The sequence below is a fragment of the Pogoniulus pusillus genome, chromosome 9 (genome assembly GCF_015220805.1).
Source record: "Pogoniulus pusillus isolate bPogPus1 chromosome 9, bPogPus1.pri, whole genome shotgun sequence".
Taxonomy (NCBI): domain Eukaryota; kingdom Metazoa; phylum Chordata; class Aves; order Piciformes; family Lybiidae; genus Pogoniulus; species Pogoniulus pusillus.
The window spans coordinates 15,101,570-15,117,088 of record NC_087272.1 but is presented as its reverse complement, the minus strand read 5'-3'; the positions used below and the strand labels follow the sequence as shown (position 1 = coordinate 15,117,088).

The following is a 15,519-nucleotide window of genomic DNA, read 5'->3' as shown; positions in this document are numbered from 1 at the left end:
CCAGAGTTGGCAAACAGAAAAGTAATTGAAAAACTCTTCTTTATTTCCTTTTTCATAGAATCATATTTTATGACCATCAATTACCAAATTTGGGGCAAATCACCGTTTAAGATGAGAAACACCAACTACTGTAGCACACTGTTTCCCGAAGAACAAGGGTGAGGAGAAAAAGGAAAAAAGCAAACCCAGCACTCCTTAAAAATCTCTCATCCCCTCAGTTTCCCATTCCCATAACATCATACAGAAAACATTGCTCTCCTTTTGTAGTGCAACTTAGAGTAGACAAGCAAAAGATGAAGGACTCAAACTCCTACTGAGAAGTCAAGAACCTCAACAAAACAACACTTCTCTCCTGTTAGCATAGATCCATGAAAAGTCCTCTCCTCCTTAGTGACACCCTTATTGAAAAAATATTAGTAGATACCTGAAAGTTCAGTGGACTTTTACAGACATATCTTCTTTTTTTGCTTTCAACACATGTGGTATTAAGCAGCAAAATCCAAATGAACTGTAAGCATTTTTATGATGTGTAGTGCGTAACAAGCCAGATCAAAGAAAAATCCACATGTTGGTTATATTTGCACTGCTGTTAAGTTGCTGAAAGCTTCCCCAGCTTTCCTAGGAATGAAATTGTCATGTAAACAGTGTTAAGTTATCCATTACACAGAGTAGAAATTAATTCTTTAGCTCTGATCTCATAACACATATATACTCTATAATCAAAATTTTACACTCCCACAACTCCTAGCAGTCTTCTGCAACTGAGAACTGAATGACATTGTGGCATCTTCCATTCTTGTGACTACTTTTGCCTAGATAATAAGATATATGAATACACTGGCAAAAAAGGCAACCAATGTACTCTGTAGAACACCTTGTCTCAGAAATTTTGCCAGTATGAAAAAATAATAAAGAATTTTTTTTTTTAAATAACAACAAAGAAACCCAGGTAATCTGACACTCAAAACATTTCAGTACATTGTAATCTTTTTTCAGTCTCTCCCTCAAAACTTGGGGAAAAGATAAATAGAAATCCAGGTGTTTTTTAGTCCAGAGAGGAATGAAATAAATTAACAACTTTCATGCCCTGGAACATAAAAGAAGATAAATAATAGCCCTTTCTGAATTGCAAATGAAGACTACATGCCTCATAAAGGAAGTACCTTGAACAACACAGAATCTCACAAGTGTTGCAGAAGAATAATATCTTCAAAAGATGAGGTAAATATCAGAAGCTAGTAAAAATAAAATTTAATTACTATTTAAACTTGTTAACAACTGGAATAATCAATACTGAAAACCTAGTAAAGAAGACAGTTGGATGCTTGCCCTATGAGGAATGCTTCTCGGTACAGATAACCAAAAGTCAAACTACAACCATCTTATTTTGTAACACTGAAGTAATTGTTTTATGATCCTACAGGCGTGGGAAAGCACAGGTTCCACCCATGAACAGGTTATTCTTATTCTTGCCTGCACACCTCCAGAAGTGGGGAGTGGCTGTGTGTATTTTTGGGAACCCTGCTGCTTCTCTCTTCTACTACTGTCCTTCCTTCTGAGGCTGTCAGAGCTGCAGAAGCTACAACAAACCAATGCCTCATTTTCTGAAGCAGCTAGGTTGAATTTTTAATCTTCCATTACTGAAATGCAGTACCTCTCCTCTCTCATTTCCCTGATCCAAAAATTTTCAATTCACCTGTACTGTCTTCTTGAAAATTGGCAATATATCTGCTATCCAAAACTGCAAAGTGAGCCTTATGCGGTGTCAAGCATGAGATGCTAGTCCTGGCAGAACTCTACAGGAGAAGCACAAACCAAAGGCAGGAACACTTTGAAGAGGCATGACAAAGTCTCAGTACACACAAGTCTGGAACATGAGTCAGCTGTAACCACAGCATGTTTGGAAGTTACGCCTTCAACTTTATTCCTGTGGACACAGTTCTTGACACTGACATACAAATTCACTATTTTTTTCCAACCTCTTAATTAAAAGGGGCAACAGGACATGAAAATTAGCAAGTATGTCAAGCAATTTTTATTTTGATATATCAGTTAAGAAAGTACTTTAGTGCATGCAAAACTATTATGCACCACTTATCCCTCAGCTGAAACAAACTTAGAGGATTTCTGCTGTCATAACACATATTGCCGTCTCTGTGCTGTTTATCTTCAAGTCCACTTCTCCCCACAGACACCATTTTACTTGTATCACAATGCATGCCATGGGCACTCCGATAATAGAGTACTTCACCAGTGTTTCAGAATATGCCATCTCTCCACTAGTCAGTGTTCAGACACCCCTGCTGTCTTTAAGCATACTTGTACACTCTGAAGGACATCAACCTTCAGTGCTGAGAATCACAGAACATCTCAGGAGGCACTTCATTGACTTTATAGGAGAATTTGCATACAATCAAGCATCTGCACCGAAAAACTAACTGAAAATAAATGATGTTATTAGTAAGCACTAAACCAAACATACATAACAATTACAAATTAATGACAGATGTTAGAAAATCTCTTTTCAGGAGCACCAGTACCAAAAGTACATCTGCCTGCAATTACACACACCACAACCATGAAATTGGAAAGAACCAGTCCTCAAAGTTGCCAGCATTTGAAAATTAAACCCACTAGATTCAAAATGTAAAGACAGGACTGTACCAATGCCCCTCCATCCTGCAACTTAGCAGGACTGAGAAGCAAAACTCACAATTTTCTCTGACAAGGGGAAAAATGAGTTTCCCCTATGACAGTATTCTTCTACCAACTCCACCATCAATAAGGTAAATGTAAAAAAAAAACCAAACAAAAAAGCCCCAACAAACAATAAACAACCCTCAACAAAACAAAACAAACAAAAAAACAGTACTATGACGGACGACTACTAGGATAGCAAACCTACCACCACAAGTAGTCAATGGGGCCTATGGATCTATGAGAGCTCTAGCTGCTACTATTAAAATACAACACTACAGCAGCTGTTCATCTCCTATCACTCAAGAGTACTGCAAATGGTTTTAAGTATCACTTTTACACAGGATGGTAAGAAAGGAGAGTTAGTTTGCCTCTCTGACAAACATTTAAACAACAACTTCTTTCATGATAGACCATTTCAGAGGCATCTGAAGTACTTTTTTAATATATCTCCAGCAAGAGGTGTAATCCCACTTCAGGAGATTAGTATAAATTTTCCAAAATAAAGGCTACATGGAACCAAATTTGAACCATATAATCTTACAGTTTGTTGGCTGAAACATCAGAATCAATCATGTTCATTTACAATCACTGAATCTTAGAAACACCTATCGGGAAACATTGAAAGACTTAAACAAGACCATATGAGAAATCTGCTGGGATGAAGTATTAACTGGACTTGCTAAACATTCTCTCAAATCTGTTCAACCCCCTTTTACTTGCTCTGAGCAGCACATTGGGAACACAATTGCTATCACAAGCCACAGTGGTAAGTGCCTATCTGAAAGAGTTCAAGCCAGGAGACTTTACATCGCCTTGCAATTAATTATCTTTCTTTTTACCTGAGCTTTAGGCAAATCACTCAGTTCAGTTTTTGCCTTAAGGTGAGAGCAACAGACTTTTGGAGATCTCTAATTATCATACGAACAGCAAGTCATCATTATTCAGTTGACAGTCTGGCAGTTTTAACTGGTCAGAAAACTCTCAGGGTCTCCATGCACCACACTTGGACAACACACTTCAATTAAACTTACAGCACCTATCTGAAACTCCTATGTGGCGAAACAACTCTAAACTCAGGTGCTACAACAACAATTTTCATCTTACCTTTATTTTTATGTTTTGGCATCACACAGAAAAGAGAAGACACAAGGCTCTCTAAGTGAAGAAAAAAATACATTAAATGTTTTAGAACACCAGTGGGAGGATTTCATGCAATGTATGGCTATTATTAGAGTCCTGCTTTGCTTAGTACATCAGAGGATATAATCAGCAGATGATGCAGCCATGATTTTCTAAGCATAGCCTTATTAAAGGCTAATGAGATAAATGAGTTAAAATTTACATTTTGCTCCACTGATAAGGTTCATTGGCACACTTAACTCCAACACCATGGTTTGAATATTAAAAGTGCTTATTAATTCCTGGTAAAGCTAATTATAATGTGGAGTGGCATTAAACAGTAATAACTAGGCAGCATGTTAGAATCACATCCTTTAACTTCAGAGCTGCAGTGATACTAAGTGTTCTGCACCTGGAAATAAACATCTGTTAAGCTCATGCTTTGAGGAGGCACCAGCCTTCTGTGTCTTTTTCCTGACCCTTCTGAAAGCCCAAAGCCACGTTCCAACAATGCAACATGCAAGTAAACATTGCTTGTTACTATGATTTCAACAGTGTCAGTCTGTCTTATTGCAGTAACAGTAAGGATTAAGTGACAACTATTTTGGTATCTACAATGTATTACATTACACTTGGCATATACCTTCTAATCCCCAACAGAAAAAAACACTTAAAGCACTGACAAACAGCAAAAGCCCAGAGGCCATATTTGTTTGCATTTATTCCCCTTGTCCATCACCTTCTGTCAAAACAACATATATTACTATCAAATATTCACATTTAATGAACAGAATAATGAAAATATAGTTTAAGCCTTACACTACCCTTTTATGCCACATCTATTTAATGGACAACAATCATTTTTGAGGATAACATAAAAGGACTAGGGCCATAAACAGTCTTTTCATTTTAATCTCTGCAGCATATCAGTCCTGTGACAGCAACAGAAAGGAAGCAAGACAAGGGATAATTAAGTGTCAGGTATCCGTGGATCAATAGAAACCAGTGTCACAATTCACATGTGCTTGTTCAAAAATAACTTCTGGCAAAGTACAAACTTAAGATGCATAGTTCATCTGGGAGCTCCCCATCCCAACACAAGAGCAACATCAACTCTCCTTGCATGAGGAGGGCCACAGAAGGTTCAGGACTGCAAAGCAGCCATCATTACCTTTTCAAAGTATATTTATGCCCAAAAAAATGACAACAAAAGTATCAAAACACTACAGATAAAACACATATTAAAAAAGACACTGCACAGCTACCAGAACTATTCTCATGTGGGAAAAAGTGAAAAAGCACTTACAGTGTGACAATAAAAGAAACTAGTTGGACAAATCGTTAAATGAAGCATTAAATGCAACTGCTTTTTGGAATGTGCTTCCTCGCCTGTCAATTTATCACCCAATTTTAAAAGTTCAACTTGTAATATAATCCACTCCACTCTCTTCAGCCCAGCTTTAAAATAGAGACATGTCAGCTTTCAGCATCTGAAGCAAAGAGATGCAGTGGGGCTCAGAAATGGAAGATTTGGTACAAGGCTTGATAGATGTAGGAATCCATGGATACATACTGGTGCCTGTTCTGTAGCCAGGCACAAATAAAATATGAGCAGCTCAGAGGTAGGTTCTAGTGCTACAAGACCACCAAGCCAGATGAAATCCACCAGACCCTTTCAGGTATTGGCAGCATGAGTTACATCCAAAGACATTTCCATGCTCTTCACATGGTTCCTATGGAACACATCAGCTCCTAAAGCCAAACCTGGAAAGGAGTGCTTGAGAGCTCAGAGGATGTCTCCCAACAACATTTTGAAAATGGATACTTGTGACTTTAGAAAAGTAGAACCACCAAGCCTCTTGCTCCAAGGGAGACACCTGCCAGACTGATCCCAAAGAAGCTACTCTCTCTACAGAGATTTTTCCCTCAAAAGACAAAGTGGCTTTGCAGTTTTTTTTCCTTCAGTATATTGCCATAGATGTAGCTTTTCCCAAGCCACTTTACAAGTGTGGTTTGTTTACCAAAAGAATAATCATAGAAGCTACTCAAATTACTCTTTCAACTGTGCTCATACTTGGTAGGTATTCTGAATTTAAATGCTTCAATACTTCTCTGCATCTATAAATAACAGATGCACCAAGAGCATATTATATTTTTAAAGGAGAGACAGACAAGAGCACGGTATTCCCACAGGTAGCCTTGTCAAGAAAAGGTTTATGTAGTAAATAATTAATTGTCCTAGGTGAACTTGAATTCCAGACTAGCATTTGTGAATAACAGTGCCATGGAAAGGTAACTAGCAACTCTAGTTTGTATTCCTGTCCAGTGAGAAGCTCTACTTTACAAGCAAGCACTGACAGCAAAAGATTTTTTATCACAGCGGTAGGAAAAATAAAGAATGAAGCAAACTCAGCAGACTTTTATGTGAAATATGAAGATCTCAGAAGTCCATTCTTGGCTATTACGGTTCAGTATTTTGTGTTGGTGGTTTTTTTTGTCTGCTTGGGGTTTTTTTGACAATTAATGAACCAAATATGCACAGGTGCTGAGAACTGACGTCAGACTACAGCACAAAGAACTCTCCAGTATCATCCACCCTACAAATAATTGAATCCTGCACCATGGATACTTGGCAGGAAGGCTGGGTATAATTCTTAACACATCAAGGTGGAGTACATCACAGCCACATCTTTTCAATACTGCTCTTAAGTTTAGCAGTTTAACAAGTAAAGATTCAACAAAGTACATAAAATGCTGCAAACATCATTGGTGTACATTCAATATGTGTGGTTTGAAGTAATTGAAGTTTTATATAGACTATCTATCAACTGATGAATATCATACTTAGAAAAGCAGAGTGATGCAATTCTTTTCCAACTTCTACTTACTGCCTCAAAAGTGCTCGCAGATTGCAAAAAACAAAGAATAGTTCATACAATAAGACAAGACTTTGCAGAAGGTAATTCCTTTTCCTTGAAAATGTTCCACAACAATGGACTAGAAAACCATCTCCATAGACATTTTAGAAACAAACTTCAATAACATAGTATTTATCCACTAATTTTCTGACAAACCAGGGATTTCCTCAGTAATTCTATTCCTAATGGTACCACAAAAGATATGGAAGAGCCTCTCAACACTTAGCCTCATTTTCACACCATAGACTACAATACATCAAATACCTAAGGGATTTTTTTTCCAAGTCTGATTTTATTTCTTGTACTTCTAGAACTGCCTTGACTCTGACCAAGACTGGAGTTGATGTACCTCAAGATCCTATTCCCTTTCATTTCAGTTAGCTGAATTTTTAGAGAATCAGAATAGTTACATATGTCTTTGTAACTGCGCTGCATTACCACCACAATAAAGAAATGGGAGGAAGTTTTGCTGTGTTCATGACAATCTGTAGATTATGTAGCTCAGAGAGCAGAAGGAATTGAAAAAAAAAAAAGTAATGTTTAAGCTATTCATATTTCCAGAACAACTTTTCTTTGAGATACACAGATTCCCACCTCCCAAATACAGCTAATAATGTCAAAAGCCCTGAGATTCATACGGTCAGAATGACTAATATTTACATTAAGCAAATACATTGCCATAGAAACACAGACACCACAGAGCTATCTACCTGCCACAGCTCACTAAATTATTTAGCATGCCAATACTACAGTGACACTGTGTAAATGATCACATTCATTAAGCACAGAGTACGTGCTGAAAAACTGGATGTTAGACAGCTACATTTATTGCTACAAAAAAAAACACAACAGCACCAGTGAGGGGAAAGGCAGGCGGAAAGGCATCAGAGGAGCACACACTTGGCAAGGTTTCACTTAAAACACATGCCTTCATCTCCATACCCAAGCAAAGCAGTACGAACTATGATTTCACCTACAGGCTATAAGGCTGCAGTTACTTTCTGCGATAGTCATGCATCTTATACTCCCCAAACTAGTATTCTACATGAGCTAGTGCACACTAAATACTAAGAAATCTGTAGTTCAGCTGTCAATGTATTTACAGTTAGGATAGCTGAGCAGTAGTCTGGGTGACAGTTTGCACATCTCTCTCCCAGGTGGTAGATGGCAATAGTGACCTGAGTTGTTTGTGTCAGCCGCTGTCCTCAATCTGTGATAAAGCAGTTTGGAAACCTCAAGCCGTTCCTGTGCTGTGGATATTTTCTCCTGATCATATGCAATAGCGGAATCCACGACAGGCCAAGGAAATGAAGGAACAAAAAGGTATTTTAACAGCTCCAGAGACTTTTTGTTACTGGTTCAGAATCCAAGAATAGACTGAGGGCACAGAAGACCCCAAAGTTCAAATATCTCCTGTCCTTATTTCTACATTTCCAAACACTCAATTTTAATTAGAGCATCCAACTCCTAGTTCTACAGAATACTTTGCCCAAGAACAAAATCACTTCAGACAAAGGAAAGTTAGGAGATGTTGAGGGGTTTAAGTGTTTTGTTTGGTTGAGGATTTTTGATATGTTGCAGTACTTGGCTAAATGCAACATCCTAAATGTTGAAAAGACTCATTGAAATCCACAGGAAACAATCAGAGCAAAGAATGTGTAGTTATGGCTGGGAAGTGGGAGCTATATTTTATTAAGCCCCAAACCTCTTTCCACATTCTGGTTTTCTTAAGCCAGGATGGGAACTGAGCCCTCTGTCAGGATTAGCTTAGCCAGTAGTCTTTCTCACGTTGGTAGCTACTTTTACACATAACAGAGAGATCAAAGAGGTAGAGCAAAGATTAGCATTATCTGCTCAAGTCCAGGACTTGAGAAGGGGCACTGTCCATCACTGTCCCTGGAGCCTGGGTGTGGTACATAAAGAGGAGACTACCTGAGGTAATTCAGGCTTCTGACCATTACCCGCTGCTGGTTATCCACACTGGCAGTGATGAGGTTGACGAGAAGTGTACTGAGGTGATTAAAGAAGAATGCAAGGCTCTGCGTCCTTTAATCGATGGGGCAGGAGTGCAGGTGGTGTTCTGCTCTGTTCCTCCATTGGAAGGGATGAATACTGCAAGGAATAGGATGGCTCAAGGGCTGGTGCCACCAGCGGAATTTTTGTGTTCCTTGACCATAGGGCAACTCTCACTGCACCTAGCCTGATAGAACTAGATGGACCCCATCGATCTATAAAAGGCAAAAGGATCCTAACCCGTAAGGTGGCAGGGCTTATTGAGAGGGCTTTAGGTTTGAAGGGAGGTGAGGATGAAACCAGGCATTCCAGAGAGAAGAAGGGTGTAATCAGGCCTCATTGTGACAAGCTAGGGGATGGCACACCACAGCTTGATGGATGGGGGGCTAGCAAGGGCCTTGAGCCCATTGCCCAGCAATATGACAGGAACATAGCAAAACAGTCAGAGCTCCATAGAGTCTCCCACTCTGTCAGGGTAAAATCAGTATGCTAAGCTCAATCCCTGAAATGCCTGTATGCCAATGCACGTAACATGGGGAATAAACAGGAGTTAGAAGTCCAGGTGCACTCAGGGAGTTATGATCTGGTGGCAATTACAGAGACCTCATGGGATAGCTCACATGGAAATTTAACGAAGTTCAACAAGAGCAAATGTAGAGTTGTGCACCTGGGAAAGAATAATCCCAGGTATCAGTATAGGTTGGGGACTGACCTGCTAAAGAGCAGGACTTAGGAGTCCTGGTGGATGGAAGGATGGCCATGAGCTGGCAGTGTGCTCTTGTGGCCAGGAAGGCCAGTGCCATTCTGAAGTGTATTGGAAGGGGTGTGCTTAGTAGGTCGAGGGAGGTTCTCCTTCCCCTCTACTCTACCCTGGTGAGGCCTCATTTGGAGTATTATGCCCAGTTCTGGGCCCCCCAAGCTCAAGAAGGTCAGGGAGCTGCTTGAGAGAGTCTAGCACAGAACAATAAAAATTATTAAGGAAGTTGAACTGAGGGAGCTGGAGCTTTTTAGCTTAGAGAGGAGATGACTAAGGGGTGACCTCATTAATATTTATACATACGTAAGGGATGCATGCTAGGCAGATGGAGCCAGCCTCTTCTCAGTGATGCCCAGTGACAGGACAAGGGCCAATGGGTGGAAGTTGAGGCATAGGAGGTTCCACGTGAACCTGAAGAAGAATTTTTTCACTGTAAGAGTGACAGAGCACTAGAACCAGCTGCCTGGTGAGGTTGTGGAGTCTTCTTCTCTGGAGATATTCAAGAACTGTCTGGATAGATTCCAGTGTGATCTGCTCTGGCAGTGGGGCTGGACCAGATGATCTTTAGAGATCCTTTAGAGCCTCTGACATTCTATGATTCTGTATCTGAAAGGTCATGGCAGACTGGTGAAGTTCCTTCTGACTGCAAAAGGGGAAACATAAGGCCCATCTTTAAGAAGGGGAAAACAAAGATGACTCTGGGAACTATAGACCAGTCAGTCTCATTTCTGTACCTGGCAAGAACATGGAGTAGATCTTCCTGAAAGCTCTACTAAGGCAAATGGAAAACAAAGAAGAGGTGATTTATGAACAGTCCTGCCTTGCTGGAGATGTCCCTGGAGACCAGCCAGTGTGATGCCCATCCACAAGAAGGGCTGAAGGGAGGAACTGGGAAATTGCAGACCTGTCAGCCTGACCTCAGTGCCAGGCAAGGTCATGAAACAGGTCATCTTGAGGCTGGAGCACCTCTGAAGACAGGCTACAAGAGCTGGGGCTCTTCAGCCTGCAGAAGACAAGGCTTCAAAGAGACCTTGTAGTAGCCTTCCAGTATCTGAAGAGAGCTGGGGAGCAACTATTTACAAGGTCTTGTAATGGCAGGATAAGCAGTAATGGGTTTAAACTGGAAGAGGGGAGATTTAAACTGGATGTTAGGAAGAAGTTCTATACAGCGACAGTGGTGAGACACTGGAACAGGTTGCCCAGGGAGGTTGTGGATGCTCCCTCCGTGGAGGTGTTCAAGGCCAGGTTGGATGAGGCCTTGAGTGACCTGTTCTAGTTGGGGGTATCTCTGCCTATGGGAAGGGGTTGGAACTGGATAATCTTTGAGGTCACTTCCAATCTAAACCATTCTATGATACTTTTCCCACATGCCACAACAGCTCCAAGGTGCAATGAGCTACATACACTTCCCCCTTCCCTCCTGGTCCCACAATGAGAAAGTATCTTTGCCATGTTCTCTAAATGGCAGAAACGCACATCTGAGCCTGACCAAACAGGATTAATGCAGATATATTTTACACATAACTCAGATCCTCTCCTAAATCATTATTGTAATCATTATTATGTTTTCCTCCCACTCTTTCAAAACAACCTTCAGGGAAATCTCACCATTTTAATTATTCAATCATTTGGTATTAGCTGATCTCCCACAGACTACTTGCCATATTGTTATAGGTTTGGTGTGAGTGATAAAAATAAAATGGGTAAAATCCAAATACATGTATAAAGGAAGAGGCCAGGCAGAAGAATCCCTTTTTTTTTTCCCTCCAATTCTTCCTCTCTGTACACTGCTCCCATCCCCAAAACCCCACAAACATTTTAAGTCCCATGACTTAGGTCACAGTTGCCACTCGTGGCATGTGGATGGGACAATACCAGAAAGATCAGTAAAGTCAGTGGCAGCAGCAATCTAAAATCTGTCAGTTTGAGCAGGAGAGGCCCTTGCACCAAGGATACCCATGCAGCATCAATGGAAAAGTTGTATATGAAGTCAGCAAATGCAGAATTCATTTAAGTTATGATACAACAGAAACTAACCAGCAGAAGAGCCAGCACACCGGTGCTAGTTGATTCCAGCACTGAACTGTCAATTCCAGTTCAAAGACAAACAGAAATTAGGTGGACAAATCCATACAGATCTGAACAAATTGCCTAACTGATACAACCTTTACTTAAACCCTATCTCCAATTTTTGCTTATTAAAAAAAAAAAGTGCCATTCACTACAAATTCCCTTCTATCGTGTCTGCTTACCCTGAGATAAGAGGAGAACTATTCCAAGCAAGGAGGCAGATACACATAACACTTCACTCCATAATTAGATTATTAGGAAGGCTGTTTTAAATGTTTTGGTTTTCTTCAAATTTATCACACAAATTAGCCAAAGTACCTACATAGTGCAAAATTCCCAACAGCTATCTTTTTGCTAATCCTAGACTTTGAAGCTTTCATGCTCCACTTGAATAATTTTCTAACAAACTGTAGTATCCAAGATATATGATCCAGCATAGATCCTAAATGTGGCCATTTCATATCTTAAAGTTGACTTCACTACTTTCTATTAAAAAATTTCACGCTTTCAGCCTCACACCTTCTGATAACACACAGAGTTTCTATTTGTCTCTTCCTGTCACCATCAGAAAAGCAAACATTCTTATCATTGTTTTCTATCAACATAATCAATGTGAAAGCCTGCTGTGCTCTGATTGACATTTTTCCCCACAAGTGCTTCAGGCAGTGCAGAACTGAGATAGTGAAGCAACTACTACCATACCTTGTTTTAAGTTGTCACTGCCCAGTTCAAAAGAATTAGAAGCATAAAGGACAATCATTCCAAGGCTGACAGAGGAAGAAGAGCTACAGCAATAAATGAAACAACAAAGCAAGAGGGAAGAAAAATTAGAGAGAAATGCTGAAAAAAATTACAGATACAGTTAAGCAAAGGCCACTTGACTAGAGCCTGTTACCCCTTCCTCCTCTTCCAGAATCATTCCTGCGAAACAGCATTTGCAATCAGAAAATAAAATAAATGCAGAGAGATGGGAATAGCAGAACTGGAGGAAACAAACCCAAGTATTTTTTAAACCAGGCAAAAAGAGACGGTATGAAATAAAGTAAAACAATAAATGAAAAAAAAAATCAATGTTGTTTGCATTGATTGAAACACAAATGAACCTCTTACATACTGTACAGCAGTGTTTAAAAACCCACCACCATCACTCTCATGCACATACACATCAATAAGTCTACAAGTTAATGTATGTTACTGTTGACAGTGGAGCTGCCATGTACTTGACACAGAAGCAGGTTTATTGAACAGGCATTTCTAAATTCACTTTCAAACTGGCAAGCGCTACACCTAAGTATTGAGGTTTTCATATGCTTTATGACAGTTTCAGGTGCAGATAACCTGCTATCACAGAAAACAATAAATAAATACATATGCACTAAATAAACCCAATGCCATTTATTTCCTTGATTCTTTACATGCCAGAAGTTGAAAATCAAATAAACAAACAAATCCTAAACAAAATCCCAACCACCAAAACACACCACATAACCCAAACAACCACGACCCCACAAACAAATAAAAACTATCCAAAGCAAATTAGAATAGAAAGCAAAACAAAACCCAGGCATAGGCATACCTTACTAAGCATCATTAAAATGCCAAGCACAGTAGGCTGTTAATTTTTCACTTGAAGTAACTGTGCACCTTGATTGGTGAATTATCCAGTTCTAAAAACTTCATAGCCATTTCATTTTACCTTTTATTTTCTATTATTCACTGGTCAGAATCATATAAGCAGTTCAATGTAAAGTGCATAGGTCCTTGAACCCCCACTGTAATTGACTTCTCTTATAAGTAAACAAAAAAAATAAAATTGAAATATACAAAGATGTTGATGTAAGTCAGAAATTATTTTGTTCACATTGGAAACCAAATTCCTCCTTTGACTAAGATATATTTTCTTTTTTTTTTTTTTTAATTATGTCTCCATCATGGAAGATAGATGGTAGTAGATGAATGGCAAAGAAATAGTGATAGATTAAATACAGTGACACTCAGGAGCACAAGAATCTTCATTGAGTACAAATATAAATGTATGAGCAAGAAATTAATTGTCTATACGCCAACAGATAGGCACAAGATGCTGCTAGATAAAGATTCTTTTTCTGTGGACACCCTACTGCTATTATCTGCGCAGGAGTAAGAGTCAGGGAAGGACACAGAGTCAAGCTTGCAGTGAATAAAAATAATTTCATCACAACAGATATGCATTTACCTAAGGACTCCTGACTCTCACAAAAGAGATCTTCTCAAACTTCTTAGCAAACAGGCCTGTGATGTTTGCTTAAACAGTTCTGGAGACAAAATCTGCATAATGATCTCCTTTAAAGAGAAGGCAATTGGAAGATCACAGATTGGGCTATTCTTTGTATAAAACGCTAAGGTTCCAAATGGGCTGCAATTCGGGAGGCACAGAAGTTGTCACCTAGTCACTTGCACAGATAACATCTTATCTTTGCACTCTGATCCAGCCACGAACATGTCGAGGAGAGAGAAGATTGTGGCATCATCTTGCTTCTGACAGAGATCAGTTATATCAACTTTTCAAGACACTTACTCTACACGAGATGCTTAGCGCTTTTGTAAGCTATTGCAGCACTCTTAAGAGGTTCAAGAAAAAGGGCATCCCATACAGGTTTAAGAAAAAGATGTAAATATCACAGGATGCATAAACTCTGTAGTTTGATGGGGAAAGGGTTTGGGGGGCCATGTCCACCTCCAGAAGTATCCATCAATTGAGACAAGCCCATAAGTTCAAAGCCCAAATTGTTTCAGAACATTTAAGATCTTTTTAAGATAATGGGAACATGGTGAATGAAACTGTGAAAGAGCACATGTAAGCTCAGGTGTCTTATTAGTGGTAACATGCTAGTCAACATGGTCTGAAAAAAACCCAAGAACCTATACTTTTAAATACGTAGAACAGAGGCACTTACGTGACCACCCCAGTTTGCATTTTAGAAAACACAAAGATTCACTGTCCTATGCCAGTTCAGGTGATTTTTTTGGACTAAGTGTTTGGAAGATAATCACGCAAACCACCACAAAATTTCCGTTCTAAGAGAAAAAACAAAGCATTCATAAAAGAGCAGCAGTAACTCTAGTCAAGGTTTGTCGAGTTCTTTTCTGTTTGATGTTTTTGGTTGGTCTTTGTTTTGGTTGTTTATGGTTCTTTTAAGTTCTGAATAGGGTCACACACGACACTGATTCAGCTGCTGTTTTGCCTTTCAAGAGTGCTAGACCAGTTTTTCTAGTTTTAAGAAAGCAATGAAATGGGACAATAGCTTCACCTCCTAAATTAACTATTGCTAGGCATCCAGCTCTGGGCAATGTGCTTACTCTGCATGAGTATTTTATTATCACTCTCCTACTTGTTTATGTTTCTCAAAATGCAGCATATTATTCTCTTCAACTGCAGTTGCTTCCAACATGTTCATTCATCTTAGTCTGTCTCACTGGAATTCTTCAACTGTGTCTCATTGAATGGCCTGAATTTTTCCTTCCAGGTGCATGCTAGGTTGACTTGCAGTGACATTAAGATAGATTTGTAGCACTGAAAGGAAAACAGAATCCAGATATGCAGTCTCAAGGTTTAAAACACAACAAAGCTCTACAGACTAGGAGTTTTAATACTCCATGATCTCATGATCTGTCCTAGAACAACTCTACTAAGAGAGTTCCTGAGAGGGTTTTCACTTGAAACATAGCTCCAAAACATGAGGTAAGACGGCAGAACAGTTTATTGCACTCAAAAGAACAAAGTCCTACCCCATCCCCACATCCCTAGCACATTTATTTTGTCCTTCCTGCTGAGTTCACAAAGGAAATCAGTTTAACAGCTCCTCTAACAAGTCTCAAAAGAGAAAGCCCATATCACTGCAAGCTGGGTACAGCGAGTGTGCTCTTTCGAGGCTAATTGGCATATTCTAATGAAAGAAATTA

At 39.4% G+C, this 15,519-nt stretch overlaps 1 protein-coding gene across 4 annotated transcripts in view; it reads right to left on the bottom strand.

Moving 5' to 3' along the window:
* Nucleotides 1-15,519, bottom strand: part of FHIP1A (FHF complex subunit HOOK interacting protein 1A) — a 99,678-nt gene that overhangs the window by 56,907 nt on the left and 27,252 nt on the right. The window lies entirely within an intron of this gene.